The 14,049-nt window shown below is 38.8% G+C and overlaps 1 protein-coding gene across 5 annotated transcripts in view; it reads left to right on the plus strand.

Annotated features, from left to right (window-relative positions):
- The first annotated feature begins 407 nt into the window (after positions 1-407).
- Positions 408-14,049, plus strand: part of LOC124144228 (calcium permeable stress-gated cation channel 1-like) — an 88,481-nt gene continuing 74,839 nt past the window's right edge. For 4 of the 5 annotated variants that reach the window (XM_048390098.1, XM_048390096.1, XM_048390099.1 and 1 more), the window contains exon 1: positions 408-512. The gene's annotated coding sequence lies outside the window, so the exon portion shown is untranslated. Of the gene's footprint in view, positions 513-13,277; positions 13,631-14,049 lie in introns of those variants that run through there. The other variant, XM_048390097.1, reaches the window with a different exon arrangement.

The following is a 14,049-nucleotide window of genomic DNA, read 5'->3' on the forward strand; positions in this document are numbered from 1 at the left end:
AGCCGTACAACCAATGTAAACATAGGATAACTACGCAAAAACAAGTAGATTTTTACGTATTTGCATACTTTCTCAATGAAAGTTAACCATTATTTGACATTTGTTTCTGAAAATGTGTAGACTTGTCAAACATGAAACGGATGAAAAGCATATGCAATATCTTGAATGGACTGTGAAAGATGTGACGAATCGTCACATGGCGCTGGCCTGTGGCAGAGGTAGGAGAGTGTCAACCTCCCTCAACCAAAAGGTTCCTGCGGACTGAGACTGAGACTATACTACTTAGGGTGGCTTGCTAAAGATGGCCCTGACAAACACATTTTAGTTAAGTCATTCGCAGTGTTGTACAACACGCATCCAACTAACATAATTTCACCAAATCATTTTTTCGTGGTATGACCCCATGTTCTGTTATTTAGAGTAGTTTCCCTTTGACGTAAAATGTCAACATCGTTCATTCTCGTGAATCTGGAAAGTAACGCCATGGTCTAATACACAACATATTTCTCTTTGTAAGTATACCTTTGATCGAGTATGTTGAATAATCTTTATGGAAATACAGTTACATTATGCAGAATGAGCTCTTGTTCGGATTCCGCTATCAAACGTGATATTACTGCCTAATGAATATTAAGCACTTGGTGTGGGATGATTTTCAACCATATGATATAGAGCAGGAAACGAGACCGGAAAGTGATGATAATTTTGCCCCAGGAAGAGGTATAGTCATGTTATATATCAAATGAAAGCTTGAAACATATGGATTACAAAAATGCATGTCGTAATAAAAACGATGTGGACAGTTTTTTATATCAGGCATTTGAATGTAGGTAAATTTCGGTCAATTTTCTATGCTATTTCGAAATAAAATGACGGCAATACATACTTCATTGCTTGTAAATTATTTCATAGCGAGTCATTATGACTTGATGGCCACAGAAACTTTACAAATATAGATTCTGAAGAACAACTTGTACAGTAAGTCATCCAAATAGGTATTGTACTTATATTGTACTTAAGTATCAGTGTAAGCCTGTGCGAAGACAGTTAAAAGTTAATAATTCCTTAACTACTAACATGGCTTTATCCATGTAGCTATAGTTACTACCCTTTATGGTATGTTATATTGTTAGACAATTTCGCGCAGTGTAAACAAAGATTTTAACAGTTTCAACGAGATACCTTCACAGCGTTCACAGCATTCGCAACGTTCACAGCGTCGTTCACAGCGTTCAGACAAGTCCATCAGCATTGTTTGTGCATTTCTCCTGAGCCCCACAAGAACATAATTCAACGCATGTCAAATTATTTTGTCTGCATGTGCATCTGGTGTGACAGATACCACTTACACAGTGGCACACAAGGCTCTCAAGCAGCTCTGATGCAGATTGCCCTTCAAAGAAGTTCGGTACAAGCGACATGTTCACAGTTCTTGTCCACCCAAAGTCTAAAGGACTTCCAAGGTCAGGCAGTGCTTCATGTGACTTCATCCAAATTTGTGTTTGCCACATCGCACGTTTTACGTGCTGTTCAAACCTGGACTCACAAGGAGGAAGGCAAGAGAGGTCTGTATTTTTTCTCATGCACATCCTAGCTCTCATGAGGTCGAGGTCATGGTGAATGGGTTTCATGCTTTCTTTGGGGTCATACAGATGTGCAGTAAGGCGTCTTGCAGCATTAGCAGCAGGTGTAATTTCATTCCCACCAAGGTGGTGCATCTCTGAATAGACGTCAGGGTTAGCCTTCAAAGCATTGTACACAGTCTTCTTCCCAATTCTGTAGAAGGCTGAAGTAGAGTCACACCCAGTAAGAGCATGTACTGCTGGCAGAGCTTTGCAAAAGCTGAGCTGGACCTGTCTGCATATATCATGAACGGGGATCAACCTTCGTCTGTTTGTACTTCTTGAGGCCATACCACCCTCAATCCAGAGCTCACAAACGTTGGTGAGGCTTGAAAAGTAATGTATGCACAGAAAGGAAAGGAAAGGAAGTACATGCAATGTAGAGTTTATTTCATCATTGTGCTTCAGAGATCTGTCATTACATCGCGGTACGTCAGTGCTTTCTGTCTTTGACTTATCTGTACATTGAAACACAACCCTTGCCATTGAATGGAAAGTATTCTTCCCATCCACCGTTTCACAGTTAATATTCACATTGTCATCACCCTCTTGTATAAGCAATCCACCATCTGCAGGTGAGACAATGCCACTTGGTTTATAGATGCCATCTCTGATTCTGTGTAACTCCAACTTAGCTAAACTTGTCATGAACATTCTCAATTCAGAGTAACTTACACAGAATCCATAGGCGTGCAGCGTATCTATTATGCTACGAGATCCAAATTCATGGTGCATTTGAATGGCTAGACCCAAATGAAAAGGGGTTGTTGTGTTTGTTGAGGCATAAACTAAACACTCTGCAGGAGCAACTGCCTTTCGATGTATGTCATCTGACGGCGTGTATAAAACTGCATTCAAAGCTTTTCTGTCCATCAACCATAGTACAAACTGCAACAAACTGTCAGGAACAACCTGTTAGGACGCCTCTCGGGAAACTCCACTGGAGGCTGGATAAGAATCCTTCTTTTTGACTTGCAATATGTTGTGTCTCAAAATCATGACTGCATTTCTAAGAGTTAACATTTTGTTTTCCTCATTGAAAGCCTCCCCATCATCATCATCATCACCATCAAACCTTGCCAAGTGTAGCTCCCCCTTGAGTATGTGCGCTGCGTGGATTGCATCAGCCAGAGTTATGGAACTGCTGAGTAACATGTTTGGTGACCCCTTGCCAGCAATCCTCTCCACTGATATTCTGTCGTCGAAAAAGGAACACAGTCTCGTTTTAAGTTTGTCACTTTTGTAGTTGCTGTTGTTTGAGGACTGACTTCTTATGAGTTCATTATATCTTGCTGTGATTTTTGCCATTGATAGAGCTTTTCCTTCTGTGAAAAGATCGATTTCTATCTCCTCCACTAGTTTTGCAAATGCCTCATCATACACATATTTCTCAGAAATCGTGTGATCATCTTCATTGTCATTTATATGTTGTACTTGATTGGCTGCTCTCAGAAATCGTTGATATAAACCTTCTTTGGCAATTGAATCTTCACCTTTTAGCCCATTTCTGGTGTCCCCCGCCGTGATATTGCTGGAATATTGCTTAAAGCGGCGTAAAACCATACTCACTCACTCACTTCACCTGTTATCCTCCCAATTACACCCATGTCCCCCACTGCTATTGCTGCTGCATTTAGGTCAACAGCTCGTTCAAAAGACTGAATTGTGTGTAGTTTGTTGTTACCAAGATGCTTTTTGAAGCCACAGATTAAACAAGACGATCACTTTATTGATTTGACAGATCCAGGTATGATAATGTCAGTGAATCATCATGTTGATGTTTATGATGCGACGCAATACTTCATCTTGAGACTACACTTTTTGAACCAAGGATTGTTCCTAATGTGATGTCCCCGTCCTGTCGCCCACAAATCAGACACATCATTAAAAGAGAACTTAGGTTTTTTCTTACTGGTGCCAGCTTTAGAGGGTTGGGGTCGCTTGAATTGCAAGGTTCCTTTATTAATCTGTAAATAAATCATAAGTCTTTGCTTGTGTTTTTCTTACAGAAAATATTCAACTTGCTTTCTTTGTGTTTTCTGCTATTAGAACGTGTAAACCGACAGACGCCTTTGTAATCATTATTAGCAAGGAGGAAAGCAGTATTAACCTTTGGCAGTGAGGCACGGTGTATGCCGTGTCTAGGCCTAATTCATACCACTAGCACTTTTGTTTTTGGTCTTATTAAATCAGAAAAAAATATATATTACACAACGTTTGTCGTCATTACGATCATTTAGCCAAAATATTCAATTTATCCTACTATTTAATACAGATACACATGGCAAGTGGCACACTGCTATCAATGAAATGTATGGGTCGGCATTTCCCGAATCATGTTCACTGTATATTTTAATAAATCTTTATAATTTGAATTTATATTCGCTACAATACCAACGTTAACTGTGTGATATATCTTGCATGAGCAGTATTTATCGCATTAATTATTTCCTGTGACCGTGTGCGTTTGTTTTTACGTTTAGTGACAACAAGGGAGATCACTCCCAGCTGAGGATGTATGGACAACTACTTTTATATATACAGACATGTCGGCGTTTTCCGATGCATATTTTGTTCCAAATTTCTAGATTAACGTCCATGTGAAATTCATTACGACAAATTTATTTTGATTCTACATACATTAAACTTTACCAAAATGCATACAAAAGGTATACCTCTTTCTGGGGCATAATAATATATGTTTCAATGGGAAATCCGGGAACGTTTGCTCGGCTAATATGACATTGACGCGATGTAGATCTATTTGTATTTTTAGCAGATTGCTTGTGTATTGTGTTACCTGCAGATGGATATTGCCTAAAAGTCAATATTTCCGTCAGGCATCGTTCTGTAACCTCCTCAAAATAATTCATGAATCTGAGATGTTGTAACATATGCAAAGGCTATATGATTCAGAATGTTCATTTATTTTCTGTTTGCAATTTAAAAAGCTCATGGAAGAGATGTGTGGTTTCTCTCAGATCCCTCACTGTGTTTGCTGAATGCCAAGCAAATATCAGTATGTTGTAATACCCATCAATGCCTATGATAACAACTATGAGAATTTTGTTTCCGGTTGTCAGGGACCATCAGGGTCGCCTGTGTTTGAATTGAAAGTGGTTGTTACATCGGGTTCACTAGGTTTACATTAGGACCAGGGTGACCATATAACAACAAGACTCCTATAAAGTATTATTGTGTGACAATGCAACATTTATATAAGGCTGGAAAAGCCAGGTATCAGAAAAACGTATCAGTCTCCACGAACCCACTTTGCTAATAAGATTTGAAAGTGGTTGTTACATCGGGTTCACTAGGTTTATATTAGGACCAGGGTGACCATATAACAACAAGACTCCAATAAAGTATTATTGTGTGACAATGCAACATTTATATAAGGCTGGAAAAGCCAGGTATCAGAACCCACTTTGCTAATAACTTATAATAACTTTTCTACAATGATTAATTGAAGGATGATCTAATTTGATTGGTTAATTTTTCTATATCTGAAGTGGTTAATGAGCGATAACCACTTCGGATTTTAGGGCCACTTCACTTCACATAGGAATAATTTGCACATGATGAACCCGGCATTTGTAAACAAAAATGTCATCTGATCTACTAGGACTATGGTTAAACTCTTTCAAGATTGTGGCTTGAGCAGTATTTATACCAATCACGTGTTAGATCAACAACTGTTACTCTTGCTAGGTTCAGTCTAGGGAAGTAGTTAATAGCACAGGCCACAAAAATCAGCAAATTTTGTCATCATATAGCACAGATTCATCGGCCTCTCAAAAACGCAGCTAAACATAAAATTGAAAGCCTCATGCTAACATGTTTGGTTGTAAGTAACATTTAGTATTATTGAGCAGTGGCTGAAGCAATGACAAACTACCTCAAAGTTTCAAACAGAATAGGTTTATCGCCTAAATAACTGATCAATATGGGTCCTTTTACACTATTTTTCTGATAACTGGCCTCTCCTCTTTGTAGGTCAAGGATCACATGACCAGTTGATATGCACATGAAACTTATTAAATATTCGATAATTTTGTTCTGGTGTTATTAACCAATTTGACCAAGGGACACCAATAACCTTCCAATATGAATCTTTTTAGTTTTATTGCTATTAAAATAAGCAAACAAACATTGATCAGAAATAATAAATATTCAAGCAGTTAAACACATATTTTCATTATCCTACACACCCTATTTTTCCACATCTGTCCTGAACAATAAAACTGATAAAAAATTCAGTATGGGAAACTGAAGATAATGTTGGACATGCTGTGTTGCCTTGTACATGTTGTAGCTTTCTTGTTTGAAACATCTAGAAATGTTAAGTCTTTGAAAGGCATTTAGAAGTGATACATATAAAGAAGACTATTTATGGATCTCAGCTTCTTTGTTATGAGGAACACAGCGTTTCGGAGTATGTACTGACTCTGTCATCAGGTAAACTTTCTTTATTTAGAAATGTTATGAAATATGAATAATAAATAATGTATTTGTCTCCAGTATTTAAATGCCCTTATTGCAGCGATTCATTTGTTCCGTTTGTTCAACTATGGACTAGATTCAGCCTATGCTCATCCCTGTGAGTTGATAACCTCCTGACTTAGCCTTGAATATCATGCACAATGAAGTATCACTTCGACTATCAGTTACCTTGAGTCATAGCTGTGGAAGCTTATACTATCACCGAACAAGACTTAGGATTGTCAGTGTCTGAGATAATATACAATTTCCTTCAGATAGGTAGCATGATTAGCATCATGATAACTTCAAAGCTGTTGCTGTCTTGTCACTGATGTATAATTGAATACTTCCCAATACGATATTTGTTTGTTTGTTGTTTAATCTATCGCCACAGTCAGCATCATTTAGCAATGTTCTGAGTGTGTAATTGTTCTTGACAAGAGTGAGAGGCGACTATTTGAATCAGGTGGTCAGGCTTGCTGACTTTGTTGATATATGACATCTTTTCCCAACTGCGTAGAACAATGCTCATGATGTCAATCACTGGCTTGTGTGGTCCAGATTTTATTATTTACAATAGCTGGAATATTTCTGAGTGTTGTGCAAATCAATCAATCACTGACAAGGCAAACCAGTTATTGCTATTATGAGCAAATTCCAATGCTGTCAGGATACGATGACACACAGACAACTTACCAAGTCACCGACATAAACTTGCCAATCCCTTTACCATATTCTCTGTAATACGTACCCTGGCAACTTAGGAACATGACTAAGGGGGGGTTGGCGCTTATTATAACCAGAAGCAACGAGTGAACCTATATTTGCAGAGATTGAGCAGAAGTTAACAAACTTAGTTCATACCTCGGGGAAACTTTGACATGTTTTATAATAGCTACCAGTTGCCCTCCAAGTTGGCACAATTTCAACCTAAATTACCATTTTGCGACCTTTTTTATTGCTTGGTTGCCAGTTGACTCCCATTAATAAATTTAGCTTGGCAACTAAAATATTTCGCATATTGAAAGAAACTGGAGTACATCATCGCTTCGACATCATGACTTCCCTGTTTAGGGTGTAGTGTAACTCCTTACAGTGATACTGGAGTCTGTCTTGCTTCTGATGCTACTGTCTGTAATGCTACAAGTTTATGTATTTGTGGTCGTGTGTACATTCTCCGTTTACTTTCACAACAGTGTCTTGTTTAAGTCACAGATATATAATATTTTGATATGTTTTCAAAAGCCATCTGTAAGCCACCCTGTCCATCACAGATTGAGTGAGTGAGTGAGGTTTTACACCGCGTTTAGCAATATTCAGGCAACATCACAGCGGTGGACACCACAAATGGGCTTCACACATTGTACCCATGTAGGGAATCGAACCGAGGACTTCGGTGTGACGAGCGAACTCTTTAACCACTAAGCTACCCGACAGCCCCTCCATCACAGAATGATGACATGAATGAGTTACCTATGGCTATTACTTCCCCAGGAAAGAGAGTTAACTGACTTTAAAAAGTCCAGTTTCCACCTTGCCAAACTAGGCTGGAATACCTGGGCTAGATCGTAGCGCCACCAGTGGCTATTACTAGTTATGTCCCTTCACTTGCTTTTGCTCCAAACAAAATGGCAGCTCCCAGACAGGACGATCTGATCGATAATGAAGATCTATATTGACATAAAACTGGTCTTACATCGCGAAGTGCAACAAATCACGTGAGCACCTTGATTAAAAACATGAAAAGATTTGGAAAATATCTGTCGACAACGAGTTTGCGGTACACATGCTTTGCAAATTTTGCAATCAACCAAAATCTGCATGACAGTTTACGAACCGGATTTTGATTTCGTTGCGTGATTGTGATTCGACTATGCATTGACTCATTAGTCCAGCCAAAATGTAACTCCATAATACCAGCCTAGTTCTGCAAGGGTGGAAACTGAACTTTCAGTCAGTTAACTCACTTGCCTCAGGAAGATGTCCTAATATAAGGCATTTTGATTTTATTAGATGCAGATCATCAGATGTGGGTGGGCATGGGGGAATTGGAGAATTCAGCATTGGGATGGGAGACGACAGATTACTTGCTATGAATGTCTGATAGTAATAAATGAACTGGAAATCCAAGCGAATTCATAAAACAAACATTGGAATAAAGTGAAAAGGCAGCAGCAGTATTGTTTCAGGTACCCGTTAATTGGCTCAGCGAATTCCAGTGATGGTCTTTCGAAAAGGGTAATTGTTCAATGACTTGTCTTTATTTCAGCAAGTTTGTTGTTCAGACACATTAGGACAATTGGAATTTTTTCATTCCTGTCTTGTCTTATTATTTAATTTCTAAAATATCAATTTGTTCGAAGGCCTTAATCAAAGTGGCTCCTTAAATTTTAATGTGCATCCTTAAGTTTGAAATAGCACCTGGAAAGCTATCCTAGTGGATCCTAGTGGATCCAAATGGATCCCATGAAAAAGTCTAAGCTTGGTGTGCTGACTAGGCAATTCTATACCCCTTTTATGCTTCAGTTTTCAGTAAAATAAATCTCTAATATACATAGGACAGTACAGACCTTCACATAAATGGTTGCCTCTAAGTAAGGGGCACTTATAAAACTTACAGATTGGTCTAGAAGTTGTCTTGGAGGCCACTTATAGGAGCAGGTGGTTTAATATGGCAAATACGGTACTAGCCTTGTACTACAAGTACAGGTTACTAGGGACCTAGTCTAACTTGAAATTCCCCTCTTTTATGAGACAATAACACATGCATAATCTGGTCTGTACCGGTAAATCTACAAGCTGGATTGAATAGTCCCCCACTGTATCCCACGATGGAGGAATGTTATGGAGATTGTCCTCTCGATCATGTTCATGCAGAAATGTACCAAATTTGCAGAAAATCACTATTTGAGCAGAGCTTGTGCAGAATTTTGCTTTTTTTCTGCCATGGAATCCATCAAATACTGCAGAAATTGACAATGTGAAAAGCCGGTCCTCAAAATTTGAATATTGCAAAGGCCAAAGGATAGATATGTGAATGAGTTAGACAAGCTGTTTATCAATATTTAACATACATTTATATTTATCTGTACATTCACAAAGTTGCCGAACATCAAGTACGTAAAATCTTCATCTCATTCCATAGTGTCCATACAGAAAATAGAGTTTTAACATGAGACGAACACTTGCAAGGTATTGCTGTAAGATACAGCTCTCATTGGCTACTGACCTGCTGTGTGCAGGTAATTTCTGTTTGAGCTTTATATGAGGCAGGGGCGGTCGGGTAGCCTAGTGGTTAAAGCGTTCGCTCATCACGTCGAAGACCCAGGTTCGATTCCCGACATGGGTACAATGTTAGGTTTTAGGAGGCAAGTGGTATAAAACCTTAGACGAAAGATGCATAAAACCACATGTACACCAAGTGATACTGCTACAATGAATTTATCTTACCAACATTTTTTTTAATACAGCTGTTCGATTGAGCTGAGATTAACATGTGTTATGTCACGTGACTTTCATTGGCTTGGAAAATGCATGCAGCTTTTTGCTTTGAAGCGGGTTATAAGGGATTTATTCTCCCTCTCAGATCCACATGCAGCCTGTCTTGTTCATGGCGGGGTATAGGGATTATACTAATAAATGGGGAATGTATTTCCCTCCAAGTGGATATTATATCAAGATCATGTGAACCAATCAGATCTTCAATCATTCTCACATGGAGGTATGATAGATAGGTTTACTCTTTCATAAAGTAAGTAAACAATGTGTATTTTGTATTGCCAAGTATCGTAATACAGGTCCTATACATGTTTCAGTGTACTTTTGAATATTTAAAGGCTGATTGGAGGCAGTCAGTATTCTTGGTGTGTAATTGCAATGGAACCATCTCAATGTTACTTGACAGCCAACGGAGGGAAACTACGACTCTTCTCGCATCAAACTCCCGGGCAGATGACCACGGAGTACGCTGATCACTGTGAAGGATTAACAGGACTGATTAATGAGTGATTTCGGTAATTCGTTGCAAATTAGGTGTGTCGGAGATGGAGTGCGAGACTGTCAGATTAACGGGTCTAAATAGCACTGATTTAATCGGTTCCCATCATTAGTGTCGGATAAAGCTGATTGTCGGATTAATGAGTGTCGGATTAATGAGACTTGACTGTATGTGGCTCAGATTTTGATAGGGATAATCAGATATGTCATTCTATTTAAATATATACTTGACATCACTTTTGTGTATCATGGAAAGATAAAAAACATCCCCATAAGAAGTGGAGTACTGTATGTAATATTGGCAAGCCTATTAAATATTTAGATATGAAATGTTGATTTACACTTCCTTAATGTCTACAATACTTTTTGAAAACAAATAATGTCTGGACTATTTGAAAACATGCAAAGTTACTTCACAGTCCTGATTAAATTATCTATCTAGGACATCCTGAATATGTCTTTGTCATGTTGAAGTGTGAGATGACCGGATGTATGTACTTTGTACATCTGTACAGTTTGATGTATTGTACCTCTGTCTAGATACTGTCTAGACACATGGGTACAATATGTGAAGCCCATTTCTGGTGTCCCCCGCCGTGATATTGCTGGAATATTGCTAAAAGCTGCGAAAACCATACTCACTCACTCACTCACTCACTCACGCACGCACGCACGCACGCACGCACGCACTCGCTCGCTCGCTCACTCACTCACTCACTCACTCACTCACTCACTCACTCACTCATTGTCTAGACTCAAATATGCACATGAGTGGACAAAAATTATTTTGTGCAGCTGTACCGTAATTATTTAACTGCTAATCTTTCAAAAAAAAAGACACAAATACAATTTATATCCTACCCTTCATTGATTCTCTACACTATAGAAAGAGGTATATGAAATATGAAAAGATAAAAATAAAAAAGGTAAGTATATTATCTATTGACCCCGTTGACTGTCTCTAATTGTTGACTTCACTCATCACAACTCAGTAACAAATTGCAGGGTAGACATCACATTGAATCATTTCACCAAGGTAGTAAATCTAAGACCTGCTTCCCTTCTGGTCCACTAGTCCTTATAATTATAACATATAGCAAAACCTTTAACATGTTTAAAAAGGGCAATTTTGTACTGGTCCTTACGATACCTTAACTATTGGGCAGTTTGGCAAGTACTACAGGACTAGTGCCAATTTCTAACACTGCCCACATTAAGCTGACACGCCTTGATATAACTGGAATACTACTCAAGAGGTGTCAAACTAAATTCACACACTCATGCTAACTGATGGGGATGTCAGTGATTTCTCTTCCTGTTACCATGGTTACCCCTTGAACTTTGTAAGAGCCAATTAAGTTGTGGATTGGGTGGTTTTAATCAGGACAATCTCTGTTTTAGTGTCCTTATTTATGCTATACCTCATCAGATATAACATGAAGTGAATAAACATTTCTGCTGATAGAATATCAATCATATTCCGAGTACCGGTATATGTAGTATGATTATGAACATGTCTTGGTCTCTATCTCACCTGGGGCGGTCGGGTAGCCTAGTGGTTGAAGTGTTTGCTCGTCACGCCAAAGACCAAGGTTCGATTCCCGACATGGGTACAATGTGTGAAGCCCATTTCTGGTGTCCCCCGCCGTGATATTGCTGGAATATTGCTAAAAGAGGCTTAAAAACCATACTCACTCACTCACTCTATCTGACCTATTTGGGATAGTCATGATAATGTGATTCATCGTTATGAAATTAAAGTATCTGTACTTGATAGTAGGTGGTTTGTTATACTGTTTTCCCCTGAAACCCACACATGTATGTAGAATGTATTAATATTGATCAAGTACCAGAAAGTATAAGGACAAGGTTATAATGAATTTGATTGAAATAGCTCTGTGAATGATATTGCATGTTAATTGTAGAGGCCCATCTGTCCCAGGCTTGCTGATTTAACTGAAAACATATCGAAACCATTGCGGATCATACAAATACTAACCATTGTTAAAAAATATAATAGTAGTCAGTTTCAGTATTAAAAATGTGGGGGTAACAAGTAGATTAAATTAATATAGCAGAAAATTCTGCTATGAAAACTGTGAAAACTGAACAAAAGAAAATTCTGGAATGTCTAATAGATGGCCGAGATTGTATGGCAGTACTTCCCATGGGCTATGAAAACTCTCTTCCCTATCAAATGTTGATCCAATAGACAGTGATTCTGACGGAGTCTGCCACACAGCCCGTAACTGTAGTTAGGAACGTACGCCTCAGGTTAACCATTTCAAACTTGTATGATTTGAAAACACATTCGGACTTTCATTTTCGTGATCTCGTAAGTGACGCACTGATTGGTACCATGAAAGGTTGTTTTGACGTGATCAGTCGGATGCACATTACTTTTAATGTGATTGCTTGGTTACTAACAAGTTATAAAGACCCTTTTATTGAATCTCAGAAGTTCAGACAAGGGACAGAACTTACAATTATTATGCACAAAATCAGATGCGGTTGATCAATTTGACAAAATAGTGAATGTCAAACCGAGCATCATATTAGTGTTGTTGCTGTGTTTTCACAATGAGTAATCACCAGTTAGTTTTGCATGTGATGTGTCGACAGAAACAAATAAGTGTGAAATCAGGATAAAGAATTTTTAGTGTTTTGTTGAAGGGAGGGTTCGCAGGTATTGTGACCTAACCAATAATGAAGTAATGCCGAAACTATTTGTTCTAATTGTTTACATGGATAAAATAATTCTCAGAGGAGGAGGTCATCGATTACTGATAACCATCCAGTTGTCCCAGCCGGAGCTTTGGTCTTAGTTTCATTAAATGCTGGGTCTACCCTGGCTCCCAGTTTCAGCCCAGCTTGCCTTCAACATGTCCCCCTGGGAATGTTATGGCTTTGGACGTGTTTACATTGCCGTCCGTGTTTACATTTCCAATAAATCAAAACCGTTGGTCTTCTGCAGTTTGTCATTGATGAAATTCCATAGGAAAGGTTCTAAATGATTAGAAATTGGTTTGGCAGTGAAAGTCATAATAAGGTAATCGTGTTGCTCCAATAGCATGAACAGATGCACAAGTTGGATAAAATATTCATGCCTCTGCATTTGTAAGCATCCTGCAAGTGAATGAAGCTTTGGATCAATAATGTGGAGTGGACAGTATTGTTCCACATTCTACCTTAACCGTTTGCTGGTGCTGACTTGTAGACAGAATAACAGGCTACAATTTGCTGCTACGTAATGGCCAGTAATTAGCAATCCAGTTGGAAGTTCAGTGTTTCCATGGGATGGTTGCCCAAACACTGCTAACATATTGACGAAAGCGTGTGATCAGTCCGGGCTGCACAGTTGTCTGGAGCTAACTTCCTGTAGATAAGTCATGAGAAGGTTCCAGCATTAGAGGGTGGCTGAATGCATCACTGTTGGAGCAGACGTCAACTTGTACCTGGTGCCGTCTGCTTGCTGTAGTTTGGATACTGGGTGTTGATTGGAGGAGGTGGACTTGTGTTGGGCACAAGAGGTAGGAGACTGTTTACCTGGGCTTGTGTTTTTTTGAATGGGGGATTTAGTGGATGAGTCATGGTGGTGTGATGTGTATACTCCCACACCATATTGTTCCCTCTGCTACCTAGATTTGCACATGTAGACAGATGTATGATAGGGTCAGGGGTACAATATGAAGTATTATGTGTCAAATCATGGTTAACGCATCTGAATGTTATAATGTACACTATGTGGCTTACAGTTGATTGTAACCATTCATTCTTAGCCCTTCAGCTTCTCAGGGTTGAAAAATAAACGAAGGTTGCTGTTATGCAAGGAAATGTTTAGTTTGGAAATATGTTCTGGTGTTCTGGGGTGTTGTTTAGTATGAAAATATGTCCTGGGGTGTTGTTTAGTATGAAAATATGTCCTGGGGAGTTGGTTAGTATAAGAATA

Source organism: Haliotis rufescens, unplaced genomic scaffold, assembly GCF_023055435.1.
Source record: "Haliotis rufescens isolate VD_foot unplaced genomic scaffold, xgHalRufe1.0.p SCAF_82, whole genome shotgun sequence".
Taxonomy (NCBI): Eukaryota; Metazoa; Mollusca; class Gastropoda; order Lepetellida; family Haliotidae; genus Haliotis; species Haliotis rufescens.